Below are 11,255 nucleotides of genomic sequence, written 5' to 3'. Positions count from 1 at the left end.
ACAAAGTAAACTTCTCTTTCTTTTGGCCCAACTCTTGTAGGAACATCTTCATCCATAGAACCTCTTTACATGCCTCAGTAGCTGCAATATACTCAGCTTCTGTAGTAGACAAAGCAACACACTTTTGTAATCTTGACTGCAACGAAACATCACCGTCTACAAAGGTAACCAAAAAACCTGATACAGATTTTCTTGAATCAACCTCATCCGCCATATCATAATTTGTAAAGCCTTCCAAAATAGGAGTATCACTTCCGAAGCATAAACGTGCTTTCGAAGAGCCTCGAAGATATCTGAGAATCCACTTACTAGTCAGCCAATGTTCTTCTCCCGGGTTGGAGAGATACCGACTAACAACACCAACTGTGTGTGCTATGTCCGGTCTTGTACATAATATGGCATACATAAGACTACCAACTACAGAGGCATAAGGTACATTCTTCATTTCATCTTTCTCATTCTCACTTGTAGGACATTATTTAGAACTTAACTTGAAATGACCTGCAAGTGGAACTGAAACCGGTTTTGCATTTTTCATTGCAAACCTCTCAAGTACCTTCTCAATGTACTTCTCCTGTGATAGCCAAAGTGTTCTGTTCTTTCTATCTCTTGATATTTCCATGCCTAGGCTTCACTGAACCAAAATCCTTCATCGCAAAAGACTTGTTCAAATCCCTTTTGAGCTTCTCAATTTTCGCAATATCTTGCCCAACAATCAGCATATCATCAACATAGAGCAGAAGAATAACATAATCATCTACACCGTATCTCTTGATGAAAACATAATGATCAGAAGTGGTCTTACTGTACCCATTTTCTTCCATGAAAGAGTCAAATTTCCTGTACCATTGTCTAGGGCTTGCTTGAGCCCATACAAGCTTTTCCTCAATCTGCAGACAAGATCTTCTTTACCTTTAACTTTGAAACTCTCAGGTTGTTCCATATAGATCTCTTCCTCCAAGTCACATGGAGAAATGCAGTCTTCACATACAGTTGTTCAATTCTACATAGATTGTGAAATAGGTTTAAGGTTTAGGATCTAGGGTTTTAAGTTTAGGGTTTAGAGTTTGGGTATATGGTTTAAGGTTTAAGTTGAAAGAAAGAAAAATAAATTAATTAATTAGTAAATATTTAAACTGAGATTTAATTTTTAATTATTTTTTTCTAACCCTAACCTTACATCTTAAACCTTAAATTCTAAATCTTAAACTCCAGCCAATGTCTTCAAATGTGGTTTTGCTGCCATTGTTTATCATGTATGGGCCGAGAGAAACGCAAGAGTATTTGGGAGAGTTCGTCGCGACGTTGAGCATGTATGGAGGGATATCGTGTTTGATTGTGGTGCGCTAATCGGTGCGTGGAGGCGGGTTCCCAAAGGTCAGCGTGAATGGACCCTTTGTCGGGAGTGGAAATTCGATTATGACAAAGTCACATCTTTTAATTTTTCGAAAGCTAGTTAGTTTTTTATGATTGATTGTAAGTCTCGTGTTTGCTTTGTTTGAATGTTTGTTTACTTGAACCTAACTTTAACTTTCTAGGTTTGTTAGAAAGTTAAAGGAGACTATATCCGTTTTTTCCCGTTTTGGGTTTTTTTAATGAAATGACAATAAGTCGTTTTCCCAAAAAAAAAAAAATCTTAAACTCCTAAACTTTAAACCCTAAATAGAAAAGAGATAAATTAGTAAAAGAGATAAATTAATTAGTGGGAGAGAGAAAATAATTTATTAGTCGTAAAAAAAAATTAATTAGTGAGAGAGAGAAAATAATTAATGAAAAACACTAAGATAAATTAATTAATTAATATGGAGAGTGAGAGAAATTAATTAATTAATGAGGAAAATGTGAGAAATTAATTAACAAAAAAGAGGAAAGAATATTTTGTCATTAAACCGAATATCCAATATTCGCGGACTTTGCGGCCCCATATTCGCGTCCCCTATCATTACTCCTTAACTTATATGATAAGGGATGAATCATTACTCCTTAACTTAATTTATATGATAGGGGACGCGAATCTAGGGCCGTGATCCGCGAATATTAATAGTGGATAGTCTGTTTATTCATAGAATATTCTCTTTTCGTATTATTAATTAATTTCTCTCACTATTCTCATTAATTAATTTATCTTTCGTTATTTTTATTAATTAATTTCTCTCTCTTTTACTAATTAATTTTTCTCTTTTTTTACTAATAATTAAAATAATTTATTGTCTCACCTCTAAAATGCTTAGGGTTTAAGATCTAGGGTTTTAGGTTTAGGGGTTTAGAATTTGGGTATATGGTTTAGGGTTTAAATTGGAAAAAAGAAAAAGAAATTAATTAATTAGCATATATTTAAACTGAGATTTTATTTTTAATTATTTTTTTTCAACCCTAACCTTACATCTTAAACCCCTAAACATTAAACACTACATACTAAATAGAAAAGAGATAAATTAGTAAAAGAGATAAATTAATTAGTGAGAGAGAGAAAATAATTAATTAGTTGTAAAAAAGAGATAATTAATTAATGAGACAAAGAAAATAATTAATGAAAGAGACTGACATAAATTAATTAATGAGGAGAGTGAGATAAATTAATTAATTAATGATGAAAGTGAGAGAAATTAATTAACAAAAAAGGAAAGAATATTTTGTCATTAAACCGAATATCAAATATTCGCGGACTTTCACAGCCCCAAATTCGCGTCCTCTATCATTACTCTTTAACTTATATGATAGGAGACGCGAATCTGGGCTGCAAAAGTCCGCGAATATTGGATATTCTGTTTAATCATAAAATATTCTCTTTCCTCGTGTTATTAATTAATTTCTCTCATTAATTAATCAATTTATCTTTCGTCACTTTTATTAATTATTTTCTCTCTCTCCTACTAATTAATTTTTCTCTTTTTTTACGACTAATTAAAATAATCTATTGTCTCACCTCTAAAGTATATTAAATGTTTAGGTTTTTTTTTAGTAAAAACGACTTAGCGTTATTTCATTAAAAATTCCCAAAAATGGGAAAATAAACACGAGTTTATGAAATCATTCTAGACAGACCTAAAATGATTTTGAAGTCGTAACATTTTGAGTAAAAGCTAAAAAGCTAAAATGTAAATGAATTATCTGATTATAATGCTTTCAATTCTATTGAGTTTAAAAAACGGTAAATTCCAATTCCTATAGATATTCCAATTCTGCTCTGTGCTTGGAATTCTTGTCCACATTCCCGCGAGGGCGCTGCAATCCGATACAATATCTTTCTATCACTCTTCAACTCTCTTGCGGGTTCTGTCATATACCCTTGCATTCCGCTCTTGTCAAATGTTATACACCACTGCTCCAAAATCACACTTGAACATGCTTGTTGCAAATCTATTTCTCTTGGCTTTGAGTAGTGTTGCATCTTTGATTTCATTTCATTCGCTCGGGAAACTGATCAGCTCCAGGCTTTTATAGAATCTGTCCCAAAACTCTGAAGCAATACAGCAGCTTCCGAATAGGTGATATATGGTTTCTTCATTTCCTCTACATAGAAGACAGTTTGTGTCTAGGATGCTCATATACATACTGATACGATCACGAGTGTTGAGTCTTTCCAAGAAGGCGAACCATAAGATGAACTGGTGTCTAGGGATAATCTTCGTTGACCATACAAGAGGAGCCCATTCTACTTTCTGTGCTTTTTCCCGCGTTACCTCCCATATTTTCTTCGATACCAGCTTCCCATTGTCCTCAGTTTTCCATTAATGAATATTCGGTCTGTCGTGTAGTTGTATGTTACTTATATGATCAAGTATCCTCTGTCCTTCTAGATTTCTTCTCAGGAGTGAGTCCCAATTTCCGTCTTTAATGTCTCTTATTTTCGCTTATGTGTAGTCCCTTCTGATGCGGGTATTTTTAAACTCATCCTTGTGGATGATAGGCTATTTTTCGAACCAGGGGTCATGCCAGAATAGAGTGCATTTCCCATCCCCTAACCGAATGTCATAAAGATCTGGAATATCGCTTCTTAGTTTAAGAATCTTTTGTAAAGACCAGCTCAAACCTTCCTAAATTTTGCAAGTTCAGATGCAGGTTTTGTAGTTCATAAACCTCGTATGCACCCATTTGATCCATAGTGACTCCTGATTGCGCTCTAAAGCTCACAGATGCTTGAAGGTGAGAGCCTTGTTCCACTCGATACAGTTCTTCAAGTCGATGCCTCCCTCGTCCTTCGTTTTGCAGAGAGTGGTCCATTTGACTTTTTTTCCTCCTCTTCCTCTACTGCCCCAGATAAAGTCTTCATCAGTGTATCGAGCTCCTTCATTATATTCTTCAGAATGACCATTTACTGCGCCTAGTAGCCAACTATGCCCATGACCACTGTTTTGATAAGTTCGATCCTCCCTACATAAGAAAGTTTTTTCGCTTCCAAACCAGATATCGTGTTTTTTACCTTTTCAATCAGCGACTTGCAATGTGAGATCTTGATCTGCTTCGCGGTTAACGGAATTCCTAAGTACCTTATGGGAAAACTTCCTTCCTTGATGCTAATGATGTTTAAGATGTTCTGCTTCGTTTCGTCATTTATGCCTCCATAAAATGTCACACTTTTACTTTCATTAATAGTTAACACATGTAACCAAAAAAAGAACGTTAGTGCAACCCTAATAGTTTTAATATAATCAATGTATACGTGCGCTAGAATGAACAAATCGTCAGCAAAACATAAATTGGTTACCTCCTCTACTGAATGATTAGGTTTTAGGATCTAGGGTTTTAGGTTTGGGGTATATGGTTTAGGGTTTAAGTTAGAAGAAAGAAAAAAGAAATTAATTAATTAATATATATTTAAACTGAGATTTTATTTTTAATTATTTTTTCAACCCTAACCTTATATTTTAAACCGTAAACCTTAAACCCTAAATAAAAAAGAGATAAATTAATTAGTGGGTGAGAGAAAATAATTAATTAGTAGTAAAAAAGAGATAATTAATTAGTGAGAGAGGAAAAATAATTAATGAAATAGACTGAGATAAATTAATTAATTAATAAGGAGAGTGGGAAAAATTAATTAATTAATGAGAAAGTGAGAAAAATTAATTAACAAAAAAAGAAGAAACAATATTTTGTCATTAAATCGAATATCCAATATTCGCGGACTTTAGCGGCCTAGCGTCCCCTATCATTATTCTTTAACTAAACTTATATGATAGGGGCCGCGAAAGTCCGCGAATATTGGATTCTCGTGTTATTAATTAATTTCTCTCACTATTATCATTAATTAATTAATTTATCTTTAATCACTTTTATTAATTATTTTTTCTCTCTCTTACTAATTAATTTTTCTCTTTTATTTACGACTAATTAAAATAATCTATTGTCTCATCTCTAAAGTATATTATTGTCTCATCTCTAAAAAAGTATATGGAAGGTTTAAGGTTTAGAATCTATAGTGTTAGGTTTAGGGTTTAAGTTGGAAGAAAAAAAAAGAAATTAATTAATTAATAGTGATAGAGGGAGAAAATTTGAGAGAGGGAATAGGAGAGAATGATGTGTCACTACATCATAGGTTGGAAAAAAAATAAAAGGTGAGGAGAAAGAAAAGAGAGAAATTTTGTTATTTTTTTGTCTAATCAAATTTTGCCATATCATTCCCTCGAATTCCCTTCCTAATCATTTTTTTTAATTAATTTTTAAATATATAAATTGAGATTTTATTTTTAATTATTTTTTTTAATCCTAACCTTACATCTTACACCTTAAACCCTAGAAATAAATAGAAAATATACATCTTACACCTTAAACCCTATAAATAAATAGAAAATAGATAAATTAGTAAAAAAGATAAATTAATTAGTGGGAGAGAGAAAATAATTATTTAGTCGTAAAAAAAATATAATTAAATAGTGAGAGAGAGAAAATAATTAATTAAAAAGACTGAGATAAATTAATTAATGAATGAGGAGTGTGGGAGAAATTAATTAATTAATAAGGAAAGTGAGAGAAATTAATTAACAAAAAAAAGGAAAGAATATTCTGTAATCCAATATTCGTGGCTTAGCGTCCCTTATAATTATTCTTTAATTTAACTTATATGATAGGATCCCTGAGAAAGTCCACGAATATTAGATGCTGTGTTATTAATTAATTTCTCACACTATTCTCATTAATTTATTTATCTTTTGTCACTTTTATTAATTATTTTCTTTCTTTCCTACTAAATAATTTTTCTTTTTTTTACGACTACTTAAAATAATCTATTGTCTCATCTCTCTAAAGTATATTGAATGTTTAGGGTTTTTTTTGGATAAATGACTTAGTGTTATTTCATTAAAAATTCTCAAAATGAGAAAATAAACCACGAGTTTAAGAGATCATTCTAGACAGGCCTAGAATGATTATGAAGTCGTAACATTCTGAGTAAAAACTAAAAAGCTAAAAACATAAATGAATTATCTGATTACAATGCTTTAATTCTAGTAAGTTTAAAAAACGGTAAATTCCTGTTTCTACAGATATTCGAGTTCTGCTCCGTGCTTGGAATTCTTTTCCACGTTACCGTGAGGGCACTGCAATCCGATACAATATCTTTCCATAACTCATCAACGCTTCTGCGAGTTCTGCCATATACTCTTGCATTCCGTTCTTGCCAAATGTTATACATCACTACTCCAATGCCACACTTGAACACGCTTGTTGCAAACCTAAATATATTGAATGTTTAGGTTTTAGAATCTAGCGTTTTAGGTTTAAGGTTTAGAGTTTGGTATATGGTTTAGGGTTTAAGTTAGAAGAAAGAAAAAGAAATTAATTAATTAGTAAATATTTAAAATTTAGATTTTATTTTTAATTATTTTTTTTCAACCCTAACCTTACATCTTAAACCTTAAATTCTAAATCTTAAACTCCTAAACCTTAAACCCTAAATAGAAAAAAAAGTTAAATTAGTAAAAGAGATTAGTAAAATAGATAAATTAATTAGTGGGAGAGAGAAAATAATAAATTAGTCGTAAAAAAGATAATTAATTAGTGAGAGAGAGAAATAATTAGTGAGAAAGAGAAAATAATTAATTTAAAAGACTGATAAATTAATTAATGAGGAGAATGAGAGATTTTAATTAATTAATGATGAAAGTGAGAGAAATTAATTAATAAAAAAAACGAAAGAATATTCTGTCAATTAAATAAAAGAATACTTGTATAATTTCTTATAATTTAACTTATATGATAGGTGACGCTAATCTGGGGCCGCGAAAGTCCGCGAATATTGGATATTCGGTTTAATGACAGAATATTCTTTCCTCTTTTTTGTTAATTAATTTCTCTCTCCCACTAATTAAATATTTTTTTTAAGAAATTAATTATTTTTTAAATATTTAAACTGAGATCATAAACCATAGAAAATAATTAATAAAAGACTAAGATAAACTAATTAATTAATGAAGAGTGTAGAAAAAATTAATTAATTAATGAGGTAAGGGTTTTAGGTTTAGGGTTTGTGTATATTGTTTAGGGTTTAAGTTAGGAGAAAGAAAAAGAAATTAATTAATTAGTAAATATTTAAAATGAGATTTTATTTTTAATTATTTTATTAAACCCTAATCTTACATCTTAAACTCTAAATCCTAAATTCCTAACTCCTAAACCTTAAACTCTAAATAAAAAAAATTCTAAACTCCTAAACCTTAAACTCTAAATAAAAAAGAGATAAATTAGTAGAAAAAGATAAATTAATTAGTGGGAGAGAAAATAGTTAATTAGTCGTAAAAAAAGATAATTAATTAGTGAGAGAGATAAAATAATTAATGAAAAAGACTGAGATAAATTAATTAATGAGGAGAGTGAGAGAAATTAATTAGTTAACGAGGAAATTGAGAGAAATTAATTAACAAAAAAAAAAAGAAAGAATATTCTGTCATTAAACCGAATATCCAATATTCTGTCATTAAACCGAATATCCAATATTCGCGGACTTTAGCGGCCCAGCGTCCCTATCATTATTCTTTAACTTAACTTATATGATAGTGGGCCGCGAAAGTCCGCGAATATTGGATCCCGTGTTATTAATTAATTTCTCTCTCTATTCTCATTAATTAATTAATTTATCTTTTGTCACTTTTATTAATTATTTTCTCTCTTTCCTACTAATTAATTTTTCTCTTTTTTTTACGACTAATTAAAATAATCTATTGTCTCACCTCTCTAAAGTATATTGAATGTTTAAGTTTTTTTTTTTGGAAAAACGACTTAGCGTTATTTCATTAAAAATTCCCAAAAATGGGAAAAAAACCACGAGTTTAAGAGATCATTTCTAGACAGGCCTAGAATGATTTTGAAGTCATAACATTCTAAGTAAAGGCTAAAAAGCTAAAAACGTAAATGAATTATCTGATTACAATGCTTTCAATTCTAGTAAGTTTAAAAAACGGTAAATTCCAGTTCCTATAGATATTCCAGTTCTGCTCCGTGCTTGGAATTCTTGTCCACGTTCTCGCGAGGGCGCTACAATCTGATACAATATATTTCCATAACTAATCAACGCTCCTGCAGGTTCTGTCATATACCCTTACATTCCGTTCTTGCCAAAAGTTATACACCACTGCTCCAAAGTCGCACTTGAACATGCTTGTTGCAAATCTTTTTCTCTTGGTTTTGAGTAGTGTTGTATCTTTGATTTTATTCCATTCGCTCGGGAAACTGATCAGCTCTAGACTTTTATAGACTCTGTCCCAAAGCTCTGAAGCAATACAGCAGCTCCCGAATAGGTGATCTATGGTTTCTTCATTTCCTCTACATAGAAGACAATTCGTGTTCGGGATGCTCATATATACTTGCTGATACGATCACGAGTGTTGAGTCTTTCCTAGAAGGCGAGCCATATGATGAATTGGTGTCTAGGGATAATCTTCGTTGACCATACAAGAGGAGCCCATTCTATTTTTTGTGCTTTTTCCTAGGTTACCTCCCATATTTTCTAATAGGATCGGCTTTATCGATAGAGACGGGGTCTGGCTAAGGATGAAGGCTTATGAAAAACGGTTTGAAAGAAATCCTGTTAGGGATTTAATTCGCTTTCTATTCTACGAAAACTTGTGTAAACACATGAAACGAAACAGCACCGCCTGCAAAGGTAACCAAAAAACCTGATACAAATTTTCTTGAATCAACATCATCCGCCATATCATAATTTTCCAAACAAGGAGTATCACTTCCGAAGCATAAACGTGCTTTCGAAGAGCCTCGAAGATATCCGAGAATCCACTTAACAGCCAGCCAATGTTCTTCTCCCGGGTTGGAGAGATACTGACTTAATAACACCAACTGCGTGTGCTATGTCTGGTCTTGTACATACTATGGCATACATAAGACTACCAACTATAGAGGCATAAGTTAAATTCTTAATTTCATCTTTCTCTTTCTCACTTGTAGGACATTGTTTAGAACTTAACTTGAAATGACCTGCAAGTGGAACTGAAACCGGTTTTGCATTTTTCATTGCAAACCTCTCAAGTACCTTCTCAATGTACTTCTCTTGTGATAGCCAAAGTGTTCTGTTCTTTTTGTCTCTTGTGATTTCCATGCCTAGGATCTGCTTCACTGAACCCAAATCCTTCATCGCAAAAGACTTGTTCAAATCCCTTTTGAGCTTCTCAATTTTCGCAATATTTTGCCCATCAATCAGCATATCATCAACATAGAGCAGAAGAATAACATAATCATCAACACCGTATCTCTTGATGAAAACACAATTATCAGAAGTGGTCTTACTGTACCCATTTGCTTCCATGAAAGAATCAAATTTCCTGTACCATTGTCTAGGCGCTTGCTTGAGCCCATACAAGTTTTTCCTCAACCTGTAGACAAGATCTTCTTTACCTTTAACTTTGAAACCTTTAGGTTGTTCCATATAGATCTCTTCCTCCAAGTCACCATGGAGAAATGCAGTCTTCACATATAGTTGTTCAATTGTACATAGATTGTGAAATAGGTTTAGGGTTTAGAGTTTGGGTATATGCAAGGACGGACCCAGGATTTTGAACTGGGGTGGGCTTGAAAAAAAATTAGGGTGGGCTTAAAATAATAACGGAAATTTTTTGAAAAAACAAGTATATAAAAGTAAAATTTTACCATTTTTTTAATAATTAGATAAAAAAACAACGAATTATATTAATTTTTTTAAGTGATTAAGGGTAATGTCATATTTCTAAAACAATTTTTTTTTCGGGGTGGGCTTAAGCCCACCCGAGCCCCTACATAGATTCGTCCATGTGTATATGGTTTAGGGTTTAAGTTAAAAGAAAGAAAAAGAAATTAATTAATTTGTAAATATTTAAACTGAGATTTAATTTTTAATTATTTTTTTCTAACCCTAACATTAAATTCTAAATCTTAATCTCCTAAATTTTAAACCCTAAATAGAAAAGAGATAAATTAGTAAAAGAGATCAGTAAAAATATAAATTAATTAGTGGGAGAGAGAAAATAATAAATTAGTTGTAAAAAAAAATTAATTAGTGAGAAAAAGATAAAATAATTAATGAAAGAGACTCAGATAAATTAATTAATTAATATGGAGAGTGAGAGAAATTAATTAATTAATGAGGAAAAAATATTTTGTCATTAAACCGAATATCTAATATTCGCGGACTTTCACCGCCCCATATTCGCGTCCCCTATCATTACTCCTTAAATTATATGATAAGGGACACGAATCATTACTCCTTAACTTAACTTATATGATATTATATGATAGGGGACGCAAATCTGGGGCCGCGATTCGCGAATATTAATAGTGGATATTCTGTTTATTCATAGAATATTCTCTTTTCTCGTATTATTAATTAATTTCTCTCACTATTCTCATTCATTAATTTATCTTTATTTACTTTTATTAATTATTTTCTATCTCTCCTACTAATTAATTTTTCTCTTTTTTTACGAATAATTAAAATAATTTATTGTCTCACCTCTGAAGTATATTGAAGGCTTAGGATTTAGGATCTAGGGTTTTAGGTTTAGGGTTTAGAGTTTGGGTATATGGTTTTTTTTTTTGGAAAAACGACTTATTGTCATTTCATTAAAAAAAAACCAAAACGGAAAAAAACGGACATAGTCTCCTTTAACTTTCTAACAAACCTAGAAAATTAAAGTTAGGTTCAAGTAAACAAACATTCAAACAAAGCAAACACGAGACTTACAATCAATCATAAGAAACTAACTAGCTTTTGAAAAATTAAAAGATGTCACTTTGTCATAATCGATTTTCCACTCCCGACAAAGGGTCCA

Source organism: Impatiens glandulifera, chromosome 1 (assembly GCF_907164915.1).
Source record: "Impatiens glandulifera chromosome 1, dImpGla2.1, whole genome shotgun sequence".
NCBI lineage: Eukaryota > Viridiplantae > Streptophyta > Magnoliopsida > Ericales > Balsaminaceae > Impatiens > Impatiens glandulifera.
The sequence above is the reverse complement of the archived record's forward strand: the minus strand, read 5'-3'. Positions refer to the sequence as shown.